This window comes from Haemaphysalis longicornis, unplaced genomic scaffold, assembly GCF_048455015.1.
Source record: "Haemaphysalis longicornis isolate Haplotype H1 unplaced genomic scaffold, Haemaphysalis longicornis Haplotype H1 scaffold_1, whole genome shotgun sequence".
Lineage (NCBI taxonomy): Eukaryota > Metazoa > Arthropoda > Arachnida > Ixodida > Ixodidae > Haemaphysalis > Haemaphysalis longicornis.
The window spans coordinates 151,454,963-151,466,330 of NW_027526203.1; the positions used below are offsets into that span (position 1 = coordinate 151,454,963).

An 11,368-nucleotide genomic window follows, 5' to 3' on the forward strand; every position below is an offset into this window, starting at 1 on the left:
TTGAAGCGAGCCCTAATGATGTTGCTGAGGGCCTACCCGAGACCCTGTTCCCACTTCAGTTGCACTCGGATGAAGGCTCAGTCAAGTTAGCCGACAACTGCCTGGTGACTACCATTGAAGAGCTGACTGCCGTGAATAGTGCTGAGAAACTGGCACAGGAACAGCAAAATGACCCCCTTTGCGGGACATAGCAACGACTGTCCAAGGTGAATGCCTGCAGGAAGACAATGCCGAAAGCCGCCGTGTGGGGGATCTGGCATCCACGTCCCGCATTGAGTCGTCAGGACTTCTAGTGCAGAACCGTGGCGACCGTACAGTTGCCTGGTTGCCTGCTCATCTTCGCCCCTTGGTCTTGCAAATGGGCCATGACCATCCAACAAGTGCCCACGCTGGATTCTTCAAGACACTGCGGCGCATCTCTGACAAGTATGTGTGGTTGGGCATGCGTGGTGATGTATCCAAGTACGTCCGCTCTTGTCAGGTCTGCCAGAGGACAAAGGCAACCCGCCAGAAGCCACAGGGATTTATGGCCAGCCAGTGGCCAGCAGCACCGATGGAAAATCAAAGTGTGGATCTGATTGGTCCACTGCCTAGCAGTCCACGCAGGAACAAGTACCTGCTCGTCATCATTGAAAAGTTTACGAAGTTCGTTGAGCTGTTCCCACTGAAAGCAGCAACCACCCAGCAGATAGCCAGCAGAATGCACGAGGTCTTTTGAAGGCATGGAGTACCCACAGCTATTTCCAGTGACAATGGCAAGCCCTTCGTCAGTAGACTGTGGAAGAGCTTGCTCAGACAGTGGGGCATTGCAGAACACCACACTGTACCGTACAGCCCAGCTGGGCAAATGGTAGAGCGGCACAATGGTACAATAAAGCAGTCTCTACGTGCGTACTGCAATGATCACAAAAGCTGGGACCTCCACATCCCTGAAATTGCGTTTGCAATGTTGCGTTTGCAAATTGCGTTTGCAAATTGCGTTTGCAATGGCACGTTCAAGCTGGTCCATCCAAGCACAGGCAGAACCTGTGGCATTGCTCACGTGGACCAGCTACTCAAGTACCACCCCCCCGTGGTCAGCGGCTGCTTCACAGTTGAAGCGAGCAGGCTGTGAGGACATCCATCCATGAGGGATGGTGGAGTAGGTGGCGCCCTCTGGGCGCGGTGCGGCGTGTGCGCGCCGGGGAACTCGGGGCTCGGGGGGAGTCGTGGAGTGGTCGAAGAAGTGAGCGGTTGTATAGTGTGTGGGAATAAACCCTAACAACCGTCAGGTTGTTGACGGTGGCTGAGAGGTTTTTGACGGCGTCTGTCAGCTTCTCCATCTGGGCGTCGTATTCTTTTTCGTTGATGGTCTTGCTGAAGCCGAAATTTTGTCGTCTTCAGGAAATTGATGGTCTTGCAAGACACATTTCTGAAACTCGATGGATCAGCGAAGTTATTTCTTTACGTCTACTTGCTCTTCCACTCCCATATGGCTCACGTATATACCTGAACAGAGGAGGCGTAGGAGTAAACATTATTCATGCGAGCTTTAGGTGCTGATATCTGGGCTAAGAAACCTGGTGGGAGGTTAAGAAAAGTTATTCGAACCTTCACTGCGCACCTTCGCTAATGAAGGGAAACTGCCGCTTCCGTTCGCGCCCCGTTGTCAGGACCACCCCACCTGAAGGAGGTTTTGCACGAAGTTCGAGCGGGTTGGTCAGAAATGCGTTTGTCTATAGAAACCGCTTTTGGAAGCATCTTGAGCTAACGTACATTCACGCGTTTCCGTTTACAAGTAAATGAATTTGAGTGGGCCAATAAATTAGTTATTGCACCTTATTATTTGAATCGTAGTAGTTAATATTGAAAAAGCTGCCAAACATGCCTATAGCACGTGAATTAAATTGATTATCATGGGTCTATCCTTATTCACTAGTGTAGAGTATTCAGAGATCTGTATTGCATATAGCAGTCATTAGATAAGAGACAGTAAATGAAACTCTCATTTTTTTATTTTTGAGGCAGTTACATTTGCACATATCGGTTCAATAAAGACCACCTGGAGATGTTCTTCAGCTGCATGCAACAGATAGAAGGAAGGAATGCGATATGCGATAGAAGGAAGAAATTCGATATGCGTACGCAATAGAAGCAAGGAATTCAATATGCGTAGCACAGCCTTTTTATTTATGCCAACGTCATCCGGTGGCCACAAAGATGCCATGCCAGACTTTGTTGTATTTTCACGCTTCCATTCCAGTGTACTCACAGCAACAAGGATGATGACAAAGTCAGATTAACAGAGCTGGGTGCCGGTAATGCTGTAGCTGATTATGAAAGTTTTGGCTAATGCTCATTCAGATAGAGGTCACCAGCATTTTTATTTTCATCAAAAATAATAAGGGCGTCATAATGCCATCAGCCCCTGTGTATCATGTACTTCATCACAGCACAGACGATATTTTGTGTCGCACTTCCGGCAACAAAAAGCAAGAACACAAATTTCACATTTATAGCCTTGCCCTCTCATCCTTCCACCAGTTTTGTTTGAGACATGAGAAGTTATTTGAGCACGCTGAACCCAATAAAATCCTGTGCATATACATAACTACATTAATTTTCATGCTTACAACACATATAGTACGTTACTCTTTGGTTGCGATCGAGAACAAGCAAAAAGAAACGCAGAAAGAAAATGGGGCTTCTATTTACGAGGAATTCTCATCAAACAAATTTTATTTCACCAGCAGTAATCGCACCAGGCCTTTAGTTTGTGAAGCTAACAGCGAGGGTAAGACGAACAAGTGTGCGAGCTGAAAGAAAGGAAGAAACAGTATAAGAAAGGTAAGGAGGTCAATCAAGGAAAGAAGAACTGTCCGGCTGGCTGCGCTACACAAGGAAATGTTAATAGGGGACTTGAAAGGGAAAGAAAGGACTGGTATAAAAGAAAACATACAAAATGGGGAGAAAATAAAAAAAGAGGGCGTGGAAATGGCTAGTACAAAGACAACACCACGGACGAAAAAGAAGAAAAGGCATAAAATAAGCAGGCAAAACGACAAAATGAGCAAACGAATGAGTGCTGGTTAAGCCCTATACAGCTCCTGTGTGTGATTTTCTCTTATATGGACTTTACTCTACTTATTCAAGACAAGAATTGATTTGACCGTTTCAGATCTACCTCATCCAAAACACCTGAAACATGACTGATTTGCTGTGTAAATGAAGTAAATAAAGTACATAATTTTTAATTTTTTTAATTTTTCTGAAGTGGAGCTCCACCTTTGTTGCAAGGTTTTGTACCTAACTGACTTGTAGAGTTGCATTCCTTTTGTTCATTTTTTGCTCGTTTATACTGCCTCTGTAAGTATTAGTTTTATTTCATTCTTGTGCTCTTCTCCAGTGCATGTCTTTTTTCTTCAAGGTGAGTATTCTTCAAAAAGGTTTTTGGCTTGTACTAGTGTCTGTTTATTGGCTTTAAATGTGCCTTAGCTTAGTCGGAGCAAGTTGGTTCCTCACATTATTTTCCTCTTTATTCTGGGAGAGGGGGGACGTGAAATTCTAAAAGGTAAGGAGCCCTGCAGTGATACTAAGAACATTTGTACTATATTTTTGTGTTTGGAAATACTGCAAGCTATAATTACCACCAACCCAAAATGGAACTGCGTGTGTTGCATGACACCCTTCTATTCTCTGGTTTGCTTTTGTTGAGATTTGTTTAAGTTGCTATCAAATACATTAACTGCGACATAAAGCAACCCGGCAACAGTGATATGTGTGACGTCCCTCAAGCATACAACCAATGCCCAACCTTCTAAGCCTACCTAGAACGAGAAAAAATCCCTCGAGTGAGTTTCTTGATGCACATAACATAGTAATATCAGGCTTGGGTATTTCATGGTTATTGAATCTAAGCTAAAGGCCACTGCCCAAAAGCATTTGAATTGGAGATAAAAAGTGGACACACCTGCTGCAGGGGCACCGTAGACAGGCATTAACCGAAAAAAGCATGTTTGTTTACCATGAAGTGAAATAACATTTACGATTTACATTTACAGGCATTACTTGGTATCATTCTCAAGTTCGAAATTCCATTCGCTAGAAAACCAAGCCGTTTTAAAGAGCACCTCGACGGAGCGCGAAGAGACTACAGGCTGACGCATCCAGGTAGGGGAAAGGAGGAGTGTGAAACATGTTAAAATAGCGCTGTAGAGATGGGGCAACAAAGAGACTACACAGGTTTACCGTTGGCCATCAACTGAATTCTTTTACGACACACAAAAGATATAGAGAAACAGCGCATCAGAATCAGAAAAAAACAATCAGGGGGAAGTGATTCATTTCTAAAGGAATAAGGAAAAGAAGTAGACTGGGGATATTATTTAGCTCTCATGGGAGCTCACCTGCATTGAAACCAGTCCAGGATTGGGAATAAGGGGGCGGAGAAAGTAGTTCCACTGTGGTCGATTCCGTCGCACACAGCACACCTCGAACTCAGCTGGCTGTCATCATTTTGCTTCCGGGAGACGAGAAGCTTCGACGGGAACGGTGAAGCGTAGAGGCGAGCTTGCTGTGACGAGGAGCGAAGTCTGCGGCGGTTGCGTCCCCTTCCGAGTTCGCTCGAATGGTGTGCGACCGACAGACGGGTAATGAGGAGCGGTAGCTGGCACTCGACGGCCCGCAAAAGCAGAGCGAAAGCCGGGCGAGATCCAAATCCAGGGCGATGGCCCGCGCGGACAACGGGCCGCCGAAAAGGAGTCCCTCCGAAGCGGAGGGGCGAGAAAACTCACGTTCGGTCAACTCCGAAGCGACGACCGAACTCCACTGACGCATTCGCAAAAGCTACCTTCGAGCGTACGAAGTACGGGCTGTATACGCGCTACCCTTATAAGTTGCGGCAAATTCAACACTGCATCTAACGCGTTAGTATGGCACAAGAGTTCGCTACCTACCCCGGGAAAAACTTCAACGTTTTGACACACGAAAGATGTCCCAGCGCATGGAACCTTTTCTTTCCTCTATGTCCCAGCGCATTAACCGAACGCAGGCTGCCATGATGGCATTCGTAAGTTGCCAGATGTATACCCATTACTGCCGCCAACTCTAGTAGGCAAAAAGTCAGCGGACACTGCTGTAAAGGTGGCATCATCATAGCTGCGCTTGAGCGTAGCACGGTTCAATACACGGGCTGGCCGGGCAGCTTTTCCTCTAGAGTGAGTAGTAATACGTCTGTGGTCGTTGTATCACTAGCACTACTGTTGCACGCAGCGCCACATCGCGGCACGCGGAGCAGTCTTCTCTGAGCAAACGCGCTCCCAGTTAGTGAAGTTAGTGCACGCTACACATCTCAATATTCCAGCAGATAACCGCCGAGGTACTTGGGTGCCTGCTTGTATCTTTCTACACTGTGCGTACTCACAGAGGGGCATTAGTTACCATTCATGGTGGTCAGCGCGAACGGAAACAACACACGAAGAAGAGAATAGACGACAGCGCCTGTGTCGTCTATAGGCGCCGTGCAGTGAACAGAGGGCGACACTGAGCCGAGACACCCAGCGCCGCCATCGGGGAGGAAGAAAAATACCGAGTCGGCCGCCGCTCGCCAGCGTGCTCGTGTTTCGGTTGCGCTCCTGACTGGCGGCACCGGATGAAATGTAGAATACGCAATTTTTAACTTTTATATGAACTAAAACATACGGCAGTAATTCTACCGCACCGGGCTAGGAATAGACTGAAGGACTGAACTGTTGACTACGCGTACGGAGGAAGGGGTCAAGCGATATTGACTTCCCAGCATAGCCAGAACCAGGTGGAGCATTTCGTGCGCACGTTTTCACGTTTCCACATTGTTTTTTTTTCCAGTGAATTTGTGTTTCAGCTAGAAAGCACAAATTAATTAGCTGTTCACAGCATTGGAGAGAAGCCGTTTTGTTTGTATTCTTGAAATCGGACCACCGTGGTTTTGCGAGTACGGTGCTCCGTCTCACAGGATCAATTGTTTGGGTGTAGTGCGGTCTGTACGCTGCGCTACGCGCTAGAGCATTGACTTCAAAGCAAGTATAATTACCTTAAATACGCGGGCTCCAATGTGTATCAGGCGGGTGCGAAGCATCGAGAACTGCGAATGAACTGGCGGTGATTTTCGATTGATTTATTGTGCGGTTCAATTAACCCGCCGACGCCAGACAGGATATGAGGCGCGCCGTAGTGGAGGGATCGGGATTAATTTTGACTACCTGGGGATCTTTCACGTTTCCGGAATCTCGAACACACGGGCGTTTTCGCTTTTCGCCTTTATCGGAAAAGCGGCCGCTGTGGCAGGGAAACGAACCTGACGACGATTTTCAATTTCATGGCTTGAATTATCGCCAAACATTCCCAGAATGCGTCCTGCTCCTCGCCCCTGACAGTTCGTTTCCGCTGGTGCCAGTTCGTCCCACCCCGATATCACGGAGCGAGCACGTTTTTTTGCTCCGCGTACGAGGTCAAGCAGTATTGCCTCGTGAGCGAAAGGAAGACTCAACCTCTGTGCCTTCCGTCTCCTTTTCCGTGAATACATTCACAACGTACACGGGTTTTGCTGCAAGCCCGCCAGGAAATGCCCGTGAACGATTTAAGACTACATCTTCTTTTTTACGGGGTACGCAGGGCCTCCAAATATTAGAATATTCATAAACTCCGTTTATTTTTTATTGTTCTCTGATGTTGCTGTTGTGAGCCCCGTTAAAACGACTTTGTTTTATTGAACAGCATTTATTAGCAGTGCGAAAATCCCACATGCATTGCTTTTATATCTTGTACTGCCGAAGGTATTTCGACTTTTTGACAGCTTATTTTCAAACAAATGGCGGTACTTTGTTTAAAAACAATCATATTTTTTCCAAAAAATGGGTGAGATGTTGCAGCCATCAATTAGTTCTCTTACAATTAAAATACGGCTGATTGTTACGTGCCGCATGAATTTTCATTATAAACGCCGCGGAAGACGCATGCACGATGCAGAGAAACCAACCAATTTATTGTAAGCTTACGACTACTAACAGCTGGCAAACCGATATACTTTACTTTGACAGCAGCATGTAATCTGCTTGGTAGTCATCGCCGTTGTATTTTCTAAAAAATTCACGGAGACATGTGCCGCCTGTGAGGCTGTGACCAGCCTTCCCAACTCGAACGATTCAGGGCAGCGAAGGCGGTAGCTTTCCTTCTGGGCTTTGTTTCTTTTAACGCCTCTCAGTCGATAACACTCCATCCTGTCGCCATTGCAGCGTATCTCGCAAACTTAAGCCACTTATAGCGCACCTACCCACTTGATAGACGCCTTTGCAAGGGCGCGGGCACAGTGTGTAAAGCAGGCGGCTGGCCAGGACGGTGAGGCTCGGCCTACCCAGTGTTGCGCAGAGGCGCGGTAGATGGCGCTGCGCTCGCTCGGCAAACTTGACTGCACGGAGCCTATTCTCTTCTTCGTGTGTTGTTTCCGTTCGCTCTGACCACCATAAATGCTATCCAACTCGCCCATTTTGCCACCTTATTACCGGGCATTAATTAGCCACCACTGTGTGTGTGTAATAAATTTTACTGAAATCAATCAATTCTTTGTCCTGCTCCCGTGTAAACTACCTTCAACTTTATGTTACTATACTTCTTCTTGCCGCGCGGCGTACGTGGTCCCTGTGGCGCAGTGGAAAGCGCGTTGGACTTCTAATCCAAATGTCCCGGGTTCGAATCCCGGCAGGGATGGGGTGTTTGCCTAGTTTTTTTTCAGTAACCTACTGGCCGAGGCTTCGCGCTCCGAAGGCGATAAGATTCCCTTTGAAGCCTGTTGTAAACGAGTTTATTTGTTTTTGCCACTTTTCATTTCTCCTGCACATTTTTGAATAATGCGTTATCTTGGGTGTTTGTTTCATTCTATGCGCTCCCTAACCTGCAGTACGCTTGTCTTATACAATTGCTTTGAGTGCGTGCGATTCCGCACAAAATAAACAGGAAAATGATCGTGAAAGACTTGGGATGCATGGAGAGGAAAAATTTCAACTGAATTTTATCCGAAAACAGAAATGACTCCGTATGAACTTGCAATAATATATCTCAGGACAAAAAAATAATTAAAAGCCAGGAGATGTCGTCACGAGGGCCAGCGAGGGGAAGCTGACGCACCAATTCCCCAATTTTGAAGTCGCCTCGGCCTCGTGACTTCATGGATAAGCTGTGTGATGCCGCAAGACACAAGCATGCGCTTCTTAAAAATAGCTTTACAGCCGCATTTTGCGCAATTCACAGCCAAGAAAGGACCAGTGCCAGTGTCAACGTTGTTGTTCGCGCGTAACGGGTCCCATACGGAACACCCGGCTTGCCCAATAAATAACTGATTCCCCCCGATTTGAGACCGAATGTTTAGTTATGGTGAAACATATGACACCACATTAAGGGATACCGCATGCAGCGACAGCGACGAGCGACGCGAAAAAGGTAACTCCATGGGTACAGAAAACGGATAACGTGGGCCACAGCGACAACCGAGAAAATCTGTACATTGCCGCCAGGGCCCTCCGTCGCTGTCGCTCGCTTGTGGGCTGCTTCGTTCCGACCGAACGCGAGCGACGGCGACGGCATGTCGCTGTCGCTATCGTCGCACCCAGCGTCCTGTATATGAATTTTTTGACAACTTGTTTGCTGTACCCATTGAGTTACGTTTTTCGGGACGCCCGTCGCTCGCGCTTCGTGTGGTTACCCCTTTATTCCGAAGAACGTATGGCCGGAAGGATCACGGAAGACACTCGGAGGCATCCGGCTACACAAGTTGCGTGCGCCAAGACCAGGCGGCTTCAGGAACTGGATTTAGCTGCCGCCCAAACGCACTCAATGAGTCTTCCTGTCATATCACCGCCGTGAGGATACAGTGGCGCGGATGTTCGTGATATCTCGCGACCCCTGGGCCGATTGTTGGCACGTATCATTCATGGTTTTATCAATTTTTAAAACCGGTTTTAAAACTGTTCATACACCGTTTGAACTGTGAGCCTAGACTATACACACATTTGACCTCTAGAACGCTCCATGTTTTCCCGCACTAGGCGACACGCCATACTTTTGACTCTATCAAGGCCCGCTCACACGCGTGAAGAGTTACGATAATATTAGGGCTTCGAAATCACTGTAGGAGGTTATCAGCGTGTGTAATCAAGCGCTCGCGGAATAACCCCCGCAACGCTCGTCTGAACATGGCCGGTACACTGCCGGCTTTCCTCCTCTTAAATCTCTAGCGCTGGGGGCAGTTCATTGGCGCCCTAACTGCTACAAGCCCGTTTTCCGTAGGTACATTCTTGTTGACATCTCCCCACGTTGCAGCGTCCATGCCCGGAGCAGCCTCGTTCTGAAATCGTGGCTCTGTCTTGAACGGCACGCTCGCCGGTTGCGTGGATAAAAGAGAGCGAGAAGGAACACATTGGTCTCTTTTAGGGCGTAGCCCTTTTGCCCATTTCGTGGGCAGAGGGGCGTCGCTGTCGGTGTAATCAAGCGAACGATGGCAAGTCCGAAGAGTAAAAGAAAGCAGAGCATGAGACTGCCGAGAAATCGGGAGGGGAGGGCGGTTCACCGTGGCGGCCCGAGACGCTTCTCCGAAAGTGTGCGGGGGGGGGGGGGGGCAGTATGCTGTGCCCGCACGAGACGCTTGACTGCGTGACGCTTGGCGAAAACGTGAGGGGGGCGTGCGAGTGACGGTGATGTGTGCTCGCTTCTTAAAGGAGCCATGAAGAGAAAACACAAGTTTGGTTCATTCGAAAGATTGCCTCGTTAGAACCATAACGACACCACTTATAACGCAAACTTCGCTCAAATAAGCTACACAATTAGGAAAAAAGGAAATGACCATGCGACCCACCAGCTCATTTTCCGCAACAGAACCTATGATGTTACTTGGGAATGCTCTGCGATTGGCGGAGGCCGACAAAAACAAACGCATGTTAGGCAGGGCTTACAGTTTGCATAGCGAGCTAAATGCCCGTGAAACATACTGCACATTCTTTTTATGACAAAGAACGGTGGAGTAAACGGTTGAAGTTCCGAACGAACACGCAAGCGTGTGCGCCAATGCGTACGAAACTACCGCCTGGCCGAGCTCGACATCTCGCCGTCGCGCAGACGAATTTTCGGGTTCGAGGCGCTCTGACCTTGAGGGAAAAAATGCCGTAAACACCGCGCATTGACGCTCGTATCTTTCTGGTCGAAGCAGAGAGCTCGCGCGAACGGCTTTCCATACACGACACCGGCCAACTGGCATAAGCGATACTGCTACTGAAGTTGAACTATTATTAACCGTAATAAAAATACGGCACATACGTACCATTCTGTATTCGTCCGTCGCAACGGGGCTGACGAGGCAGCGGTGCCGACGGCAGGGCGTTCGTCTGTTGTGGCTATCGCGGAATGGTCGCTTTCCCGTCCACCGCGTATCCCACAACTCTTGCCGCTCGTGCACTTAGAAGCATTGAGCGTTCAAGTGGTGTGAGGTTGTTAAATGCAAGCCCGAGCTCCTCGGCGAGAGTTTTGTTCTCCGGATCAGGCGATTCCATGACTAGGGCTGCGGGTGCACTAGGTTTTACTAGTATTCTTAAAATGGCCGCCGTCTCGGTCGACTCCCGCGTGTGGGTGCTATATGGAGTCGACATACTAAGTATCTGTTTCATGGACCGGCTTGTATGACGCCATTGTTCACGTGACGAAATCTGCAATTTTAGCGGGAGATTTAAAATTTTGGCTTACATTGCCTTATTTCTCAGTGAATAAAGCATCATTTGCTTCCGGGAAAGCGCTTGGGGTACTATGAAACACCTAATCTTTCGAATAAAACAAACTTTTGTTTTCTCTTCATGGCTCCTTTAAGACGCAGTTCGCGGTCCCATCCTGAGACGCACTTCGCGCCGCCGACGCACAGGCTAGCTATAGCTACCGTCTAGAGAATCCACGAGTGAGTGCTGCCTAAGCGCACTTCAGCCACCAGGAGTGAGTTCTGAACTGCGAGTGACGCAACCGGTCGTGCGCTTCGTCAGACGCTGCAGCTATACGAGCTGCCAGAGCGGAGGCTCAGCACCGCCGACGCCAGAACCCTGAGTGAGGTCCGAACAATGAGCGAGGCAACCGATAGATGTGCTTCGTCAACCACTGCAGGTGCAAGTTTTCTGTAACCATACAAATACGTCTGTCTGAAATTCTTTGCCTCAACATACTTTGCACAGTCAAAACAGCTAAACAGCTGCTCCCAAATATCGAATTAGGGAGTATCGTAATCGCCAGCCAACTTTTTTATCCATGTCACACTCGCCAGAGCAATATTCCTTCTTAGGTTCCTTTATCACCGCAGGCGGCAAACGTCTGCGAGACCCTTTGA

At 48.2% G+C, this 11,368-nt stretch overlaps 1 non-coding gene across 1 annotated transcript; it reads left to right on the forward strand.

Moving 5' to 3' along the window:
- The first annotated feature begins 7,649 nt into the window (after window positions 1-7,649).
- Trnar-ucu (transfer RNA arginine (anticodon UCU)) lies at window positions 7,650-7,722 on the forward strand. The gene has a single exon. It is a non-coding gene; the product is annotated as a tRNA-Arg (tRNA).
- The last annotated feature ends 3,646 nt before the right edge of the window (window positions 7,723-11,368 follow it).